The sequence below is a fragment of the Rhinatrema bivittatum genome, chromosome 1 (genome assembly GCF_901001135.1).
Source record: "Rhinatrema bivittatum chromosome 1, aRhiBiv1.1, whole genome shotgun sequence".
In the NCBI taxonomy this organism is placed as follows: domain Eukaryota; kingdom Metazoa; phylum Chordata; class Amphibia; order Gymnophiona; family Rhinatrematidae; genus Rhinatrema; species Rhinatrema bivittatum.
Window position 1 is genome coordinate 690,574,011 of NC_042615.1, and position 18,804 is coordinate 690,592,814.

The 18,804-nt window shown below is 45.4% G+C and overlaps 1 protein-coding gene across 4 annotated transcripts in view; it reads left to right on the plus strand.

Annotated features, from left to right (window-relative positions):
- POLK (DNA polymerase kappa) overlaps nucleotides 1-18,804 on the plus strand; it is a 215,302-nt gene that overhangs the window by 6,539 nt on the left and 189,959 nt on the right. The window contains exon 1 of one of the 4 annotated variants that reach the window (XM_029575137.1): nucleotides 7,897-7,959. The exons of the other annotated variants lie outside the window; for them this stretch is intronic. The gene's annotated coding sequence lies outside the window, so the exon portion shown is untranslated. Of the gene's footprint in view, nucleotides 1-7,896; nucleotides 7,960-18,804 lie in introns of those variants that run through there. 4 annotated transcript variants of the gene reach the window in all.

The window sequence follows — 18,804 nt, forward strand, 5'->3', positions numbered from 1 at the left end:
GGCCTATTGGTTAGCTGAAAGAGATTAAACGTCTTTTAAATACCTGAGGAAGTTTCAAACAATCTGTAGGGGAAAGACTACCCTTACCATCACATTCCCCTTTATGGGATACTGGAAGAGATACTGCCTATTTAACTGAAGACAAAAATGACCTTGGATAAGAAGGATGGCACTGGTTAAAAGAGAGGAAAGTACAAAGAGAGAATGTACTTTTTAAATCCAATGTTCAAAAACTTACTTTAATAAATTTATCAAAATTTATACAAATTTATACAAAACATAATCTCTGATCACATCCCTGAATCTTTAAAATCTACACAATACTTGTCATACATATCCACTCAAACCATCACATACATACCAATCATCCATTCACACAATGATAAAATGCAGAAGCAAACAATATCACCTAAGTATTATGACTGGACACAAAGAACTATTAATCAGAGATGAAATATATAAATCGATTATGTGGCATATGACACTTTTCACTAAAAGTCTTCAACCCGATTTACATGGAGAATTTTCTAAGAGCTTCCCTCATCATTTTTTTCATTATCACTTAATCCGGCATCTTTGGCACAAAAAGTTGCTCTAAAGACTTCCTTTTTCAATATTTTTAATCATCATCCATCGAACTCTACCAAAGAATTCTTCATTTCATCCCTTATGATAATGGCTTAATCGGGGGAAACTATTACAAAATCATTTCTATAATTAAAATGAAATACTGTTAATATAGCACTCTGAGAAATCTGTATATAATATCTACTGTAAGTAACCACCAAAGAATATTAAGAGCCTTGATCCTACCATCTGTTCCTAATGAAACAACTTCCAACAGTGCAACTCAGATGAAAGTATAATGGAACTCATACCCCACTCCGTCAGCGTTGCTTGTTTCAGTGCAGTTAGAAACAAATTTCAAACACGATCCATTCCCCGATTCAGTGATGAAGCCATAAACAACAAGCAAAAGTAAAAAAATACGCTTGAAAAAAATTATTCCACAATCCTATTCTAACCTTATTTCTACATAACGCGCTTCAAAGATGCTGTGAAAGCTGCCCGGCTTACCTTAAAACCGGAAATGACTGTACTTAACGTACACGGCTCAACGTAATGTGGTAGAATCAATTACACCAAGAATGCTTGAAATATCCGCACCAATTAAGAGTACAAAAAAAGATAGTAGAATAATAAATATAAATCTTACAAAAAGGAAGACCACTCAATCTGACTATTCAAGCCAATCGGAGCATTAATGTGCCATAAAAAAAATAAAGCGCTGTTCCAAGTATCTGAGTGTTTGAGGTGTTAAAATCATGAGAGGTCTAGAACGAGTAGATGTGAATCGGTTATTTACTCTTTCAGATAATAGAAAGACTAGGGGGCACGCCATGAAGTTAGCATGGGGCACATTTAAAACTAATTGGAGAAAGTTCTTTTTCACTCAACGCACAATTAAACTCTGAAATTTGTTGCCAGAAGATGTGGTTAGTGCAGTTAGTATAGCTGTGTTTAAAAAAAGGGTTGGATAAGTTCTTGGAGAAGAAGTCCATTATCTGCTATTAATTAAGTTGACTTAGATAACCACTGCTATTACTAGCAACGGTAACATGGAATAGACTTTGGGCCTCATTTTCTAAAGTATCGCAGGCCTGCGATACTTTAGACCGCGGGCTTCCAGTGGCGAAGCTCCAGTCAGCCCTTTCACCGACCTCACGACTCCTCGACCTCTCAAAGCTCCACCTAAGTTCCAGCGGTCCGAGTCCCTACGGGCTTCTCCCGGGGGGACCGCGGGCTTCCAGTGGCGAAGACCCAGTTGGCTTCTCCGACGTCACGACTCTTCGCTTTCTCCACAGTCGCCTCCGTCTTCAGTGCCGAGGGTCAGCCGGTCACATCTTCTGTTCCACCTCGCCTCCCGACGGGGGAACCTAAGGATCCACCTGTAGCAGGATAATAAGGAATTAATTTTTACCTTTAACAAGATGAAGTAATGGCAAAGGCACTAACATGATGGTAAACATGTCTGCTGTTACACATTTAAGGTAAGCATTTCAATATAGAAGTACATTAGGGTTACCAACTTTTCCACAGACGACGACTGGACATTTGAAGACTCTGGGGGGAGGGGGGAGGAATCACAAGGAGGTGTGTTTGTTCCCCCCTTATTTGCATTAATGTGCATATATTTCAGATCTCATGATATCAGGCCTATTGTAACATGCATTGTTTGTGGGCTTGGCCCTCAGAAAGCCATGAATAAATTGAATTACTTTTACAATATGGTAAACTTCCCAGACAAACACAGGATGAACTGCCAACACTCAAACAGTAACCTCACTCATAAAAAGGCAACACTGCAAATATTATACCAGACCCTAAAAAACCAATACACTTCCTATTATGGAAAAAGAACAAACCAAGATTCAGTAGATTCCTACACAGAAGCTACATGCTAGCATGTTAACTGCCTCACCCCCATTTCACATGCAGAGTCAGACACTTGCCAAAAACAGAATAAAGAGTCCATAATATAAATAAAAAACACGATAAGTACTGAACTGGAAACTGCAACTCTACATGCAGTGCAATAATGGAAAAACAGAAACGTCACAATTTCTCATAAATTAACTAATAAAATCAAGAAATATAAAACATCAAATATAATAAAAAACCATATTAATAAATAGAGTAAATAATTCAAAACATCTGATGAACAGAACCTCTAATATTTAAAAGCTCATTTAAACTTAAAAACTTTTTATAAAATTTCCCAACCACCAATAAAATATTTAAAAACAGCAAACTAATATAATACCCAATAGTTAAGGATTTAAAAACCTCCATCTCTCTATACCTGGGAACTTTTGATTTTCAGTCACTCTGAGATTGTCATGGATTATTGGGGAGTGGAGGGAGGCGAGGGGGATGCATAAACTTTCTTCTCTCTCATGTAGACACATGTTTATTCGCTCATACACACACTCCCTCTCTCTCAGTGGATGCACTGACATACAGACTTGCTCTATCAGATTTGGTCACCCTACCCCCTACAGGCTCCCTCTGTCCTTCTCTCAAACATACACTCTTACACAGGCTCCCTCTCTCTTGCACACACACACATGCACCCTTACATAGACTTCCTTTCTCTATTGCACACATCCCTCCCCCTTCAGATAGGCTCCATCTCTTTCTGGCAAACACATACTTACACAGGCTCCTTCTCTCTTTTGCCCACTCATGCACCCCTGTACATAGGCTCTCTCTCTCATTCATAAACATCCCTTCACATGGGTTCCCTCTCACACACAAATACACATCTCACAAAATCCTTTGTTCACACACACCCTCACTCAGGCACAAAGGTTCAAAATCACACACACACACACACACACACACACACACACTCCTGTGCATGTCATTCTGTGCATGCACACACACACTCACAGGCTGTGTGGATGTCATCAGCTGCTTACTGCTCCTCTACTGCGGTCCACCGGTGCCTTCCTTGTCTTCAGCCGTGAGCGGGATGGGCTTGGCTCATGGCCCACTGGGTCCTCCTTCCACTTAGCGGCATTCTGCTCACAGCGTTCCTGGGGCCTTCTCCATCTTCAGCTGCAAATGGGATGGGCTCTATTCACGGCCCACTGGGGCCTCCTCCGTCTTCAGCCACAAACGGGCTGAACTCCATTTGCGGCCGCTGGGCAGCTTAAAATCCTGTCCACTGGCGCAGGCTTCTCTCTTCTCTCTTTTGTAGCTGCACCAGTCACCAAAAACAAATAAGCAGGCAGTTGATTGGTGCTATTCATCCATTGCTGATTGGTAAGTAGTCAGGGTTAGACCACCTTTTGCTCGACCGGGTTTTACCGTTTGTAACCAGACACTGAACAACAGGCTGCAAACTGGGCTGTCCAGTCAAAAACCGGGCAGTTGGTCACCCTAAGTACAATAGGTGTACAATGTTACCTGAAGTGCAATATCCTACTACAAGGTTGGACAGCTCTGGTCCTTGAGAACCACCAACCGGTTGACATATTTTTTATAATATACTTTTACATTTACATAAAATCCACATCATGCAAAGGAAAGTCATCAAATGTGTAGAGACTTTTTTTTTCAGTTTTAATTTTATTTTTCACAGGAATTTAACAGCCCTTATTACAAGAACAAAAATGGAAGAAATTAAATGAAAAACATGAAGTATTTTTATTGGGTAAATATTTTTGTCCTTGTTGTAATAAATACTGATACATTCCCAGGAAAAAAATAAATTAAAATAATGATCCCTACAAATATGTAATAAATACAAAATAAACAAAAGAGAAATAAACTAATATACATATATTATCTAAAGTCTACATATATGAGGGCTCAGTATGCAGTAAGGAAAAAAAAATAAAAAAAATTTCAAACATAAACATCAATATATAACCTTGCCAGCAGATCTTATTATGGAAAGCAGAAAGGTTGGTAAACATCCCCACTTAAGCAGGAGTTGAAGTAAATCCTAATAGACTTAATTCTGAGAAATCAGTCGAGTTAAGAAAATATATTTTTCTTAGTGTTCAGACAGACAGGTGAATCCATATGCACTTCTACCAGCAGATGAAGATGGAGCGAAGCTGATATCACAGTATATATATATACCCCTGCAGTGACATCAGCCCAACAGTATTCTCCATCTCCATCAGATGGTGGACATGCATCGCCCTACTGAGGATTGCTTAAAAAAGGAAAAGAGAAGGATTATTCACCCCGCTCTCCTGTGCTGATACCATATGGTCCCTCCCCCCGCTGAGAATTCCTGAGGTGATTTCTGGGGTCCCTCAGATGAGTGCCTTGGTCTGGTAGCTGATCTTTCAACTGGCATGGACTTAGCTGTAAAAAAAAAAAAAAAAGCTGAAAGGTAAGCAGGTACAGGAAGCCGAGCATGGCGGTGAAAGTTTATGCCTTCTCCCCTCACAGCTGGAAACCGACCTTGTACTCAAACGGGATCAACTGAGCTCACATAAAGTGTAATTTAAAAAATAAAATAAAGAGAAGGGGAGTTGAGCAGGGATTCCTCCCCACCCCCCCGGTCTCCGTGTTCAGCGAGCGATCCTTCCCGCCTCCTGTAGAGCTCAGGGGATGGGGGGTAGCCTGGCGGGTTGAGCAGCCCTTGCAGCTAGGCCCCCCCCCCCCCCCCCTCGGGCTCATCTGGTTCGCTGCGTAGTTGGCCATGGCAGTGTTTTCGTGCATTTTTTGTGCTCCAAAGACTGCCCTCTTCAGTTTCCATTGGGTCGTGTTGTGCGCCTGGCTGTACGGCCCATAGTGCACTTAATAGTGCACCTAGTTAGGAGTATAGGCATGCCTACCAGGGTGCCTACTTGTGCACACATGCACACGCACATGCTTGTTTGCGCACACTTTCTGAGCATCCTGGGGGAGCTCAGTTTGGGCAGTTGTCTAGGCACAGTGTTAAGCACCTTATTTGTCAGTGCCTAATATTTTCATATTTTCGGTACACTACTGTCAGGCACCTGTTAGGGCGTATTGACAGGCTGATGGTGCCCATAGCAATGAAGCCTAAGCGCCTTGCCCTGTGTGTTGCTTGTCTTATTTGGGCATCTCAGCCTGGTGTTCCCTCTAACTTGTGTCAGCGCTGTTTGGAGACTCGATTTTACTAAGCCCGGTTCTTCCCAGCCTGGTGTGGGAATAGAAACAGTGCTGCCAGAAGGGTTGCCTGATTTTGGAGCTCCCCTAACTGGTTCATCAGCGGGGAAAGGTAGTTCAGTGGTTACAAGACAGGAGACCCCTGGTTTTGGCATAGAACCCTCTGCCTTTTCTTAAGTAGAATTTTTTTCAAGGACTGCAGTCTTTCCTTCAGGCGCTGTCCTCGGCCCCAGCCAATCTTAACAGGTCAGGGTCGCAGCCAGTGAAATCCCACATGCCTGGTGCTGCGGATAAATGGGGTATGTCAGGAGCCAGTCTTCCTGATAGGGCCAAGATGGCACAGATGATGAGACTGATCTTTACTCCCTGGAGGACTGGGAAATTCCTCCAGGATTAGAGCTGTATAAAACTATGTTGCGGTTCTTTCACCGAGATGAGTTACCGGCTCTGATTTCTCAGACATTGAAGATGCTGGGAGTACCTGGGACTGAATCCATGTCTGAGCCAAAGAAAGATCCCATTTTGATTTCCTTGCATAAAACTTCATGTTTCTTCCCTATTATGGAGAGCATTCAAGAATTAATTGATCTTGAATGGGGTGCCCCAGAAGCTCATTTTAAAGGGTGTCAAGTCTTGGAAGGACTATATCCTCTGGATCCAGTTGCGAAAGAGCAATTGCATTTTCTAAAGGTGGATAAGCTATTGTGTGCCATTACCAAGCGGACTATTCCCATACAAGGGGAAGAGGCCTTGAAGGGTGCACAGGATAGGAGAATTGAGGCTGTCCTTAACCAGGCCTTTGAAGCAATGGCAATGAATTTGCAGATAGCTTCCTATTGTTCCCTGGTGGATTTCTCTTGTTTACTGCTCTCTCAGGAGGTTGATGAATCTGGTGTGAATTCCAGGACAGTGATGGAACCAGCAGCCACCTTTTTGGCACATGCGGGCTGCGATTTGGTCTGCTTTTCAGCCAAAGGGATGGATTGAGTAAGGGGTTGGCCCTTAATTTGTTAAAGGTACAGGTGGCGTCTCTTGCCTGTTTTCAAGGTCAGGTGAATGGTGGACCCTTGTCGGCTCATCCAGGTGTAGCCCAGTTCTTGAAAGGAGTGAAACATCTTCATCCTGCCTTGTGGTTACTGGTGCCCTTGTGGAGTTTAATCTAGTTTGGGATTTTTTTAGCGGGTCCTACTTTTTGACCGATGCGTAACCTTTCATTGAGGTTACTGACCTTGAAAACTTTGTTTCTTGTAGCAATTTGTTCTGTGCGCCTAGTATCTGAACTACAGGCCTTGTCTTGCCGGGAACCGTTTCTATGAGTGACTTCAGGGCAATACAGCTGCGTACTGTTCCTTCCTTTTTACCAAAAGTGGTTTTGGATTTTCACTTGAATCAGTCTATTTCTCTGCCATCTTTGGACAGAGCAAAGGATGTGGAGGAATATCGGCTGTTACGGCTCTTGGATGTCAAGAAGCATATCTTGAGGTATTTAGAGGTTTCTGAACCTCTCAGGAAGACGAACTGGCTGTTTTTACTCAACAGTGGGAGTAAACAGGGTGAGCTGGTGCTGCAGGCTACAATAGCTCGCTGGATTAAGGAGGTAGTCACGGCCTCATATATGGATACTGAGCAGCCATTACCTAGTCACGTTAGGGCTCATTCCACTAGGAATGTATCATGGGCAGAGGTTAGATTGTTGTCTCCCATTGACATTTGCCGAGCTGCGATGTGGTCCTCTTGACGCACCTTTTCTAGGCATTATCGTCTGGATGTGCAGGCCCTGGAGGACGCAGCCTTCACACGAGCGGTTTTGACTGGACCGCGGGCATCCTCCCACCCTATATGGGAGTAGCTTTGGAACATCCCACTGGTTTTGGATTTACCTGTTTGAATACTAAGAAAGTAGAAATTACTAGTTACCTTATAATTTTCTTTTCTTTAATACAGATAGGCGAATTCAACTTCCTGGCCTTGGCTACCAAATGGTTGTGCTATGGTGCTCCTGTGTGGCTGTGTGTTCCAGGGAGTGCTAGCAAGGGTCAATCCAGTCTCTAGTCCAGTGTTAGACTCTTGGAGCTCAGTGTTTTCCTCTTGGCTGAGTGCTGGAATGGCTATCTGTTAATAATCAAGTTTTGTTAGTTTGTCCACAGTTGGCTTTTGCTGAGATTACTGGTGGACTGATGTCACTGCAGGGGTGTATATATACTGTGTTGTCAGCTTTGTTCCATCTCCTTCTGCTGTAGAGGTGCATAACCCACTAGCTTTGGATTCCCCTGTCTGTACTAAAGAAAAGGAAATGATCAGGTAAGTAGTAATGTCTCCATTTTCTGCGTAGCCCCCTCCTACATCTGTTCTTAAGTGTCTTTTTTTGTGATTATAAAATCATGTTCTAGCATGTATTACACAAAAAATGGATTTAGGAGTTATTGTCTTTCTCGCTGTCTTATTATTCTGGATTCTATCATGCTCTAACAGGACCCGGAACATCTCAAATCTGCCAAAGTACATTGAAAAGCTGAGATAACTGGGAGTGAAGCCTCATACTGCTGGAGACATAGTTTACTCTTAATCATTCAGAACTCATGCAAACATGTTAATTTATTTTTAAATAAAATATATTCACAGATTATATAAAACACACTGGATGTAACAGCTGATGCTGGATCTGAAATGAGCATCAAAATTTCAATTTGGGGAAACATGTTAAGTAGCAGAAGAGCCCCTGTCTCAGCTATTAAGCATAGTTCAGCGGTTTGTATACAGTATGGATTCTGGTTGAGACTAGATGACAGGAAAGATAAGCAGTGCATGAGCCAACGAGGCACAGGAGTTGGCAAAGAAAGCAGAAATGTATTTGAGTTGAAGGTTTGGATGACTTTCAGACTTAGCTGTAAATAATTAATTTTCACGGAAGGGCGTTAGGTTGAGCTAACCAGTCAGGGAACTGCTAGCTAAAGGATCTTTGTAGCAGTAGGCCTCTTAAGATTTCACCTCTCTGTTATGGTGATATCATAGATGCTAGCTCTGAGGGTGCTTGGGCACTCCTAATATTAAGCAAATTCCTTTGCTCTGTCCAGATAAAAGTAGTTTGTGTTGAGTTTAGCACCACCAATCAATTTTAAAAGTTGGCTTCCATGGGTGATAAAACAGTCAACACTCACAACACTATTAATCTATGTTACAATAGATTGTAAAGTCTATGAAAGCAGTAACCAAACTTAGGTATATGAATTCTGTGTCCCTGTATTCTGCAAAGATTCTGTTTACAGACAAAGAAACAGTCTATTGCATTGTATTCAGAATTATTGTTTATTGCAGAAATTTAAACTACAAAGCACTTCCAAATATAAAACATAACTATCTCTTTATATAAACAAACGATGCAAATGAGGTCATTCATGCCATATGACAATTTTCACCAGTTCAGCAGACTGAACTATTTTCTTCTGTGCTCTTCTTGGTCCAATTCTGTAGCTAGATCAGATACAAGTTAAGGGCAAAAAACTGCAAAAATGCCTGCAAGTTTGTTTGCAAAGTCCTGAGACAACACATCTTTTGCTCAATGATTTCTAATCTTGCAACTACAAGAAGGGAAAAATTCCACATAAAATTTTCACAAGCAAAAGCTTCTGAAATGTTCGCATTCCATAAATGCTGTTCTCCATAGGGAGCAGGATGAATTAGACATGACATGTGGGCAATGTCATCTGGTGGCACTAAACAGACCTTTGCTGAGCATAAGCATGAGTTCCCGTGCAGGCATTGCCTCGTGACCCCCCTCCATTTATTTTAGAGCTAATTCTAACTAGGTAGTTGTGTATTTAGCATAGCTAATTCATCCTGCTTTCTATGGAAAACTTAATTTGCACTAAGCAAAGTTGCTTTCTCTGTCAACAAGCAGGGTTGCTTGTTGACAGCTATTACATGTGGGGAGTCCCAAGCTGAGGGTTGCAGAGGAGAGGTTTTTGAATAAGCAACTTGGACTCCTTTGTGGAGAGTAGACTACAGGGTGAACAGGTGCAAAACTGCTTGTCTGAATTTACTATCACTCTCTGAGAGATTGTCCAGACAGTAATGAGTCTACAAAATAAATTTGGTGACACTTGTCTTCAAGTATGGACATTCTCGCAACAGTTTGGGTAGTGCTGACTGCAGCCACCAGCTCTGATCATTTTCCTAAAAATACTGTTAACTTTAGCCAAGGGCTTCTTATGTGGTGATTGTATTGAAAAAGGCTCTATTGGTATGTGTGCTGTGGAAACACTAATGTATATTTAAGGTCATATGTGAGCCAGCTAAAAATGCAATAGTAAAATTGTGTTTAGAGGCTTAATCATTGACCTAGTCTGTAGATAAGAATGTCACGACATTAAATTATTTAAAGAATTTTATATACCACACTCTTATATAACCCGAAGCTGTTCACAAATGTTACATACATAATTTAAAATCTATTGCAACATATTAATACCAAAAAGTAGGCAATATTTTTTTCTTAAAAGATTTGGGGCCGGATTTTAAAACATACGCGCGCGAACTACATGTGCGCACGCCGAGCCCTATCCGAGCCCCCGAAATCGGAGCGGCCTCGGAGGGAACTTCCTTACCCCCCACCCCACCTTCTCATCCCTTCTCCTACCTCCCCCGCCCTTTCCCCCTACCTTTGTTGCTTTCTTTTTTTGTTTTAAAACTTACTTCAGCCCTGAGACTGAAGTAAGTTGCGCGTGCCGGCCGACTGCTGGCGCAAGATCCCCGGCCCAGCAGCCGTGCAGAGGCCTGTAGCCACTCCCCTGCCCCACCCCAGACCGCCCCACCCCTAGACCGCTCCTTTTATAAAGCCCCGGGACTTACACACGTTGCTGGGCCTTTTGAAAATAGGCCTGGCATGCGTAACCGTTTGAAAATCTGGCCCTTGGATTTTTGTATGAATAAGTTTATAAACTCAGAATTTTATTGTCTGCATTCAGTTGATGAAACTTTTGAATATAATTTTCCTAGCGTGTAGCAGATGGACTCAGGACCAATAGGTATAGTGTACTCCTGCTAGCAGTTGGAGACGGATCAGATTTCAATCTGATGTCAGCCCCTAGTACATATACCCCTGCAGGAAGTGCAGCTCTTCTGTATTTTCCGTCTCCATAGCAGTTAGGGACTATCTGCATGCTCTCAAGCGTTAGATCAAATTTAAAGAAGAAAACCCAAATTAAAGAAGAAAACCTACCTGAAGACGAGCCCTGCTCTCCTGCGGTGACGAGCTCCCGGACCTGGTCAATCAATGTCTGACGGAGCTCGCTATCCCGGGCCCAGGTACTTCGGGGGAACCGAAACCGAACCCCCTGCTGGAGGGTCTTTGACAGACTTCTCACCATTTCCCTCTGTTACAAGCAGCACAACAGCTGATTGACCTGGAATGGAATGCTCCAGAGTCCGCATTCAAAGGGGGACGAGCCTTGGCGGCCCTGTACCCCCTGGACCCAGCAACCAAAGATCTTCTTGCATGCCCAAGAGTGGATGCTATAGTCTGCGCGGTCTCTAGGCGCACCACTATCCCAGTGGAGGGAGGAGCTGCACTCAAAGATGCACATGACTGACGTCTGGAGTCCATCCTCAAACAATCATTTGACGTCGCTGCTATGTCTCTATAAATTGCGGCCTGTTGTACCGTAGTGACACGTGCCTGCCTATCACAAACCAGGAACACCACCCCGGGAGAAGACATGGAACCAGCGATATCATTCCTAGCGGACGCTGCCACAGCGTGCGCACAGCGGCCAGAGGAGTGTCCTCTGCGGTGGCTGCCAGGAGACAACTCTGGCTCCAAAGCTGGTCGGCCGATGCATCTTCCAAAACGCACCTCACAAGGATGCCCTTCAAAGGATCCCTCCTGTTCGGCAGCGAACTAGAGAAACTGGCCGACAAATGGGGCGAGTCCCCATTGCCGCGACTGCCGGAAGATAAGACAAAGAGAAATCAGCGTTCCTTCCCCAGGTCCTCCAGGGGCAGAAGTTCGCAGCACTTCAATCCTTACAGGAACAACTATCAAACGCCCCACCCTACGGGCAGGAACCAGTCCTTTCGGACCAAGCACAACAAGAGGGGAGCCAGCTCGGGTACAGGCCCCAGCCGCACCCCACAATGAGATTCAGCCGACCCATCCAAGGGAAGAAGCCATAGGGGGCAGATTAGCCCTATTCTACCACAGATGGGTCGAGATAACCTCGGACAAGTGGGTCCTAGCCATCATTCGGGAGGGGTACTACCTGGATTTCCTACGAACCCCTCTGGACAAGTGGAGTCCCCCTGCCACGATCCCTCCAAGAGGGCGGCGGTGGAAGCCACACTGTCCAGGCTACTGGCACTCGAGGCCATAACCCCAGTACCTCCACAGGAAATAAATACTGGCCATTTATTTTATTGTTCCCAAGAAAGAGGGAACATTCAGGCCCATCCTGGATCTCAAGTCGGTCAACTGCCACCTCAGGATCCCTCACTTCCGCGTGGAAACCCTACGATCCGTTATAAGGGCGATACAACCAGGAGAGTTTCTCACATCCCTGGATCTTTCGGAGGCCTATCTGCACATCCCCATTCATCAGGAACATCAACGCTATCTACGCTTCAAAGTCCTGAGCCGTCACTACCAGTTCCGGGCACTACCCTTCGGGTTAGCCACAGTACCCCGGACGTTCACCAAGGTAATAGTGGTGGTGGCGGCGGCAACACTGAGGAAGGAAGGAATCCTTGTTCACCCCTACCTGGACGATTGGCTGATCAGAGCAAAGTCACCGGATGAAAGCCGCCAAGCAACCAGCAGAGTCATAACTCTACTGGAAAGCCTAGGATGGGTAGTCAACACGAACAAAAGTTCCCTGCAGCCCTCACAGTCGCTGGAATACCTAGGAGTCCGATTCGACACCAAAGAGGACAAGGTCAGCCTGACCCCCACAAGGACATCAAAATTGTGGAACCGGCTACAAACCTTGCTGGACGATCCTCGTCCCACAGCATGGGATTACCTACAAGTCCTCGGGCTGATGGCATCCACACTGGAAGTTGTGCCATATGCGTGAGCCCACATGAGTCCCCTACAGCGCTCACTCCTATCACGGTGGAGCCCATGGTCCCAGAACTACACTGTACGTCTATCACTCCCGGGCAGAGTTCGGACCCAGCTACGGTGGTGGCTGCAGGCCAGCCACATGAGCCGGGGATCAAAACTATCCTCCCCAACCTGGACTCTACTCACCACAGATGCCAGTCTACGAGGATGGGGAGCACACTGCGAGGAGCTAACCGCCCAAGGGCAGTGGAACGCAGAAGAGGCGGGATGGAACATCAACCGCCTAGAAGCGCGAGCAGTCAGACTAGCCTGCATGAGGTTCATCCATAGACTTCGAAACAAAGCGGTCAGAGTAATGTCGGACAACGCCACGACAGTGCCTACATCAACCGGCAGGGGGGAACCAGAAGCCAACTGGTGTCCCTAGAAATACACCCCCTGATGGCGTGGGCGGAAGCAAACCTCCAGGAGATCTCCGCCGTCCACATCACTGGGAAAGACAACATCACGGCAGACTTCCTCAGCAGGGAAAGTCTAGACCCAGGAGAATGGAGGCTGTCACCCACAGCCTTCAAGATGATAGTGGATCGGTGGGGGACACTGGACATGGACCTTCTGGCAAACAGAACCAACGCCCAAGTATCCAGATACTTCAACCGCAGGCAGGAACTGCAGTCCCAAGGGATCGATGCCCTGGTACAGCCCTGGCCCCCGGGGACTCTACTATATGCCTTCCCGCCGTGGCCCCTACTGGGCGCAATCATTCACAAGATACACCTACACAAGGGACTAGTTCTTCTGGTGGCTCCGGACTGGCCAAGAAGACCCTGGTACGCAGACATGAGAAGACTGCTGGCAGGGAACCCCCTACCCCTGCCACCACACAGGGACCTGCTACAACAAGGTCTGATCCTCCACGAGGACCCAGCTCAATTCTCTCTTACGGTCTGGCCATTGAGAGGGCTCGCCTGAGAAAGAGCGGGTACTCAGGGGCGGTAATCGACACCCTCCTCTGAGCACGCAAGTTCTCCACATCACTAACATACATAAGGATCTGGAGAGTATTTGAAGCCTGGTGCGAAGACCACAACATCAAACCACGCTCATTCACAGTTCCCGTGATCCTGGAATTCTTACAAAATGGACTACAGAAGGGCCTGTCCCTCAACTCCATCAAGGTACAGGTGGCTGCCCTGTCATGCTACGGCTCCAAGTGCGAGAGTGACAGCACAGCCTCTCACCCGGACGTGTCACGCTTCCTGAAAGAGTCAAACGCATTCGCCCACCACTAAAGTGGCCGGTACCTCTGTGGAATCTCAATCTCGTTTTGGACTTCCTAGCGGGAACCGCCTTCAGACCCCTACGAGGCCTGTCTCTTCGCCTGTTAACCTTGAAGATGGTGTTTTTGCTGGCGGTGTTTTCAGCCCGCCGCATATCGGAACTACAAGATCTGTCCTGCCGTGAGCCGTTCCTCAGGCTCACCCCGGGGTCCATCCAACTACGCACGGTCCCCTCCTTCCTCCCCTAAGTGGCCTCACACTTCCACATTAACCAGACTATCTCGCTACCAACGACGGATGGCCGGAAGAATTCGGAAGAAGCCCGTAGTCTCCGCCACTTCAACATCGGCAGACTCCTATCCAGATACTGGAAATGTCCAAGCCCGTATGAAAAACGGACCACCTTTTCGTCCTTCACAGTGGAAAGAGACAAGGGGAAGTGGCCTCACGGGCAACCATCGCCCGCTGGATCAAGGAAGTCATCAAGGCGGCCTACGTAAAAGCTGGCAAGCCACCACCTCTACAGGTCAAGGCCCATTCTACCAGAGCCCAGGCAGTATCATGGGCAGAAACTAGAATGCTGTCATTTGCCGAGATCTGCAGGGCGGCTACATGGGTCCTCTATCTATACCTTCTCCAGATTCTACCGTCTGGATGTTCAGGCTCGGGAGGACACAGCATTTGCAAGGGCAATACTAAGTGGGTCACGGGCAGCCTCCCACCCAGATCGGGAGTAGCTTTTATACATCCCATTGGTCCTGAGTCCATCTGCTACACGCTAGGAAATGGAGAAATTACTTACCTGATAATTTTGTTTTCCTTAGTGTAGACAGATGGACTCAGCATCCCACCCTTGGCTGCCGTCACGCAGGGCCCTCAAATGTTCAAGGGTAAGCCATGTTTTTCATTTACCTAGGGCATCCACCCTGCTGGGTGTCGACGGTTGAGTACACTGGTGGTCTCCAGCTATAGTCAATCAACCAGTTCAAGTTAATCAAGTTTAACATTTAACCAAGTTATGAAGTTATCCAAGTTAACCAAATTATTAAGTTAATCAATCAATCAGTCAGTCAGTCACACATATATCCACAAGGCTTTTCGAGGAGAATACAGAAGAGCTGCACTTCCTGCAGGGGTATATGTACTAGGGGCTGATGTCAGATTGAAATCTGATCCGTCTCCAACTGCTAGCACGAGCACACTATACCCATTGGTCCTGAGTCCATCTGTCTACACTAAGGAAAACGAAATTATCAGGTAAGTAATTTCTCCATTTATTGCTAGTAATAATTCTGTCGAGTCCCATTTATCAACATTTGAAATTGTATTTTGATTGAGACTACACTTTTCTATTACAGTACTTCAGCTATTTAGGCCACATATTTTGGAATTTATATAGTGCTTTATACACCAAGGTGATTTGCTTCAAAATAAATACAGATACAAGTTCCTACTCCAACTTAAGTGGTACTTGAGATATGACTTGCTCAGGGTCACAAGTATTGGTGACAGAAACATGATTTAAACCTTGTTCTTCTGGTTCCCAGTAGGATGGCAGGGTGCAGGTGTGCTGAAGCACAGGGAGGGAGGAAGACTACTGCTGTGAGAGAGCCCTGCTGGCATCTAGAGCACTCCTTTTTGGCCATTTTCTTTGAAAGTTGATTGCTGTGCTGAAGGCTGCAGAGCCACAGGGTGGCAAGTTGCATGTAATTTCTTCATGTTCTTGCCATTTTTCAGTGTTTCACACAAATTCTTCTGTTGATGGTTTGTAAAATTCCACATAAACATAGACAGTGTTAGGTGGTAAATTTGTAATTGTTGAACTAGAAGCTAGTATTTCAGTCTGTCTAGAAGTGCTGTAAAAGGCATATTTTATTCCAGGTCAAATTACACTTAGTGTCTGCCTGTCTTGCTGCTCAAAATGTTTTTACTCAATATATAATTAAGCTCTGAAATTCATTGCCAGAGGATGTGGTGAAAGCTGTTAGTGTAGCTGTGTTTACAAAAAAAAAAAAAAGGTTTGGACAAGTTCCTGGAGAAAAAGTCTATTAAGGTAGAGTTGCAGAAATCCACTGCTTATTCTTTGGATAAGCAGCTTGGAATCTGTCTACCCCTTGGGATCCTGCCAGGTACTTGTGTCTTGGATTGACTACTGTTGGAAACAGGATACTGGGCTTGATGGGCCTTTTGGTCTGACCCAGTATGGCAAGTCTTGCATTCTTATATACCAATGACCATTTTGCAGCTTTGCAGATGTTTTTGAGAGATAGAGCCACTGATGCATAAGAACATAAGAAATTGCCATGCTGGGTCAGACCAAGGGTCCATCAAGCCCAGCATCCTGTTTCCAATAGAGGCCAAACCAGGCCACAAGAACCTGGCAATTACCCAAACACTAAGAAGATCCCATGCTACTGATGCAATTAATAGCAGTGGCTATTCCCTAAGTAAACTTGATTAATAGCCATTAATGGATTTCTCCAAGAACTTATCCAAACCTTTTTTGAAACCAGCTACACTAACTGCACTAACCACATCCTCTGTCAACAAATTCCAGAGCTTTATTTTGCGTTGAAGAAAAAGAATTTTCTCAGATTAGTCTTGAATGTGCTACTTGCTAACTTCATGGAATGCCCCCTAGTCCTATTATTCGAAAGTGAAAATAACCAAGTCACATCTACTCGTTCAAGACCTCTCATGATCTTAAAGATCTCTAGCATATCCCCCTCAGCCGTCTTTTCTCCAAGCTGAACAGCCCTAACCTCTTCAGCCTTTCCTCATAGGGGAGCTGTTCCATTCCCTGGCTCTAACTTAAAAAGCCTTGATAGTGTCTGTAACTTACAATCCTGCTAGTGCATAGCAGTGCGCGCAATGCACTCTGCTAGCCAGTTAGATAATGTACATTTGGCCACTATTCTACCAAGTCTGTTAGCATCGTAAGAGATGAATGGTTGCAAAGCTTGTCGATAGGGCTGAGTCCTTCTTTTGTAGTAAGCCAAAGCACTTTTAGACTAGGGTATGAAGGGCTTTCTCATCTTCTTGTCTGTGTGGCTTTGGGAAGAATGTAGGTAACATGATGGCTTGATTAATATGAAATGCTGAAATTACTTTTGGTATAAATTTATGGTGGGTGCAGAGCGCCACCCAGTTGTGGAAGAACTGAATATAAGGCAGATAATGAACTGAAGTCTAAGGCTTGCTGACACTACTGTTACAAAAAATATTACATTTCAGATTAGAAATTTATACTCTTCTATTTGATGGTTTTCTGACTGACGCTATTATGTTTTCAACTCCATGGGTAAAGATAATTTGGCGATCGTTGACCACTCGATATCTAATCCATCAAGCTGAGGGGATGAATGTTCTGATGAAATAGACTTTTCTCTACCTGAGTTAATAAGGAGAGATCTGACCCGAGAAAGATTAGAGGACTACTGGACAACTATACTAGATTCGTGAACCAAATGCGTCTGGGCCATGCTGGAGCTATGAGGATCAGTCAGTCCAAGTTTTTGATCATTTTTTTGTACCGTTCTGGCTATCCACATTCCAGTCGAGCAGAAAAGCATCCTGAGCTGATCTGAGCTCGCTGGGAAGAATGGAGCAAAATATTTTCCAGTTTTCTGTAGGGATGTGCAGGGTAAAAAAAAAAAATGTGTTTTGTATTGCTTTAGGGAAGTCTTTTCCCATGAATTTTGGTTTGTGGATTGCTTGATTTGTTTCATTTGTTTGAAAAAAAAGTGAATCAAACAATAAAAAAAAAAAGTCAAAAAATCGAAAACTAGGCCTTCCCCCCACAAAAATGCCAGGGCAAGGATCCCTCCCTGCCCACACCCGGCCCAGTGGGGATACATGGGCTAAGACTAGACTGAAGCCTCAGACTTGTAGGCTGAGGCTGCGGTAAGTTGCCGCGGCCTCAGCCTACTTAAGGCAGAAGCTTCAGCCTAGACCAGAGCTGGAACCCAAGTCCAACACCATGGCCTCACCCAGAGGCCGGGTCCTAACGCCGGAGCCTCGACCCGGACCCAGGCCCGATGCAACCCGATCCGGAGGCTAGGTCCCAATGCCTGTGCCTCGACTGGAGCTCGAGCCAGGCCCAATGCCATAACCTGACCTGGAGGCTGAGCCCCAACACCAGGGCCTCAGCCTAGGCCAGGAGCCAGGCCAACCTTGACGCCAAGACCCAACCCAAAGTCCGGGTCCTGATTCCAGGGCCTAGGCCTGGACCCAGGCTGGACACTGCGACTCAACCCAGGGGCTGCATTCTGATGCCGAGGTCTCAGCCTGTACCCTGGCCCGATGCTGCGATCTGACCCGGAGGCTGGGTCCCGATGCCAGGGCCTTATAAGAACATAAGAAATTGCCATGCTGGGTCAGACTAAGGGTTCATCAAGCCCAGTATCCTGTTTCCAACAGAGGTCAAACCAGGCCACAAGACCTTGGCAAGTACCCAAACACCAAGAAGATCCCATGCTACTGATGCAATTAATAGCAGTGGCTATTCCCTAAGTAAACTTGATTAATAGCAGTTAATGGACTTCTCCTCCAAGAACTTATCCAAACCTTTTTTGAACCCAGCTACACTGGGTTCAAAAAAGACGCCATCTTGTCATTGGCGCCATCTTCCCCCTTCGTCGTCGGTACACGCGGAGCAGGCCAGAGGCCCGAGGCACCTAACTTGAGCGCGCCCGTAGGGATACACATTTAACTGCGCGCACAACTAGGCCACAGGCACAACTGCGCGCATAACTGTGCCAAGCGCACAAAATCCGCCGCCTGCATGCATAACTTGTGCGCACGTACTGC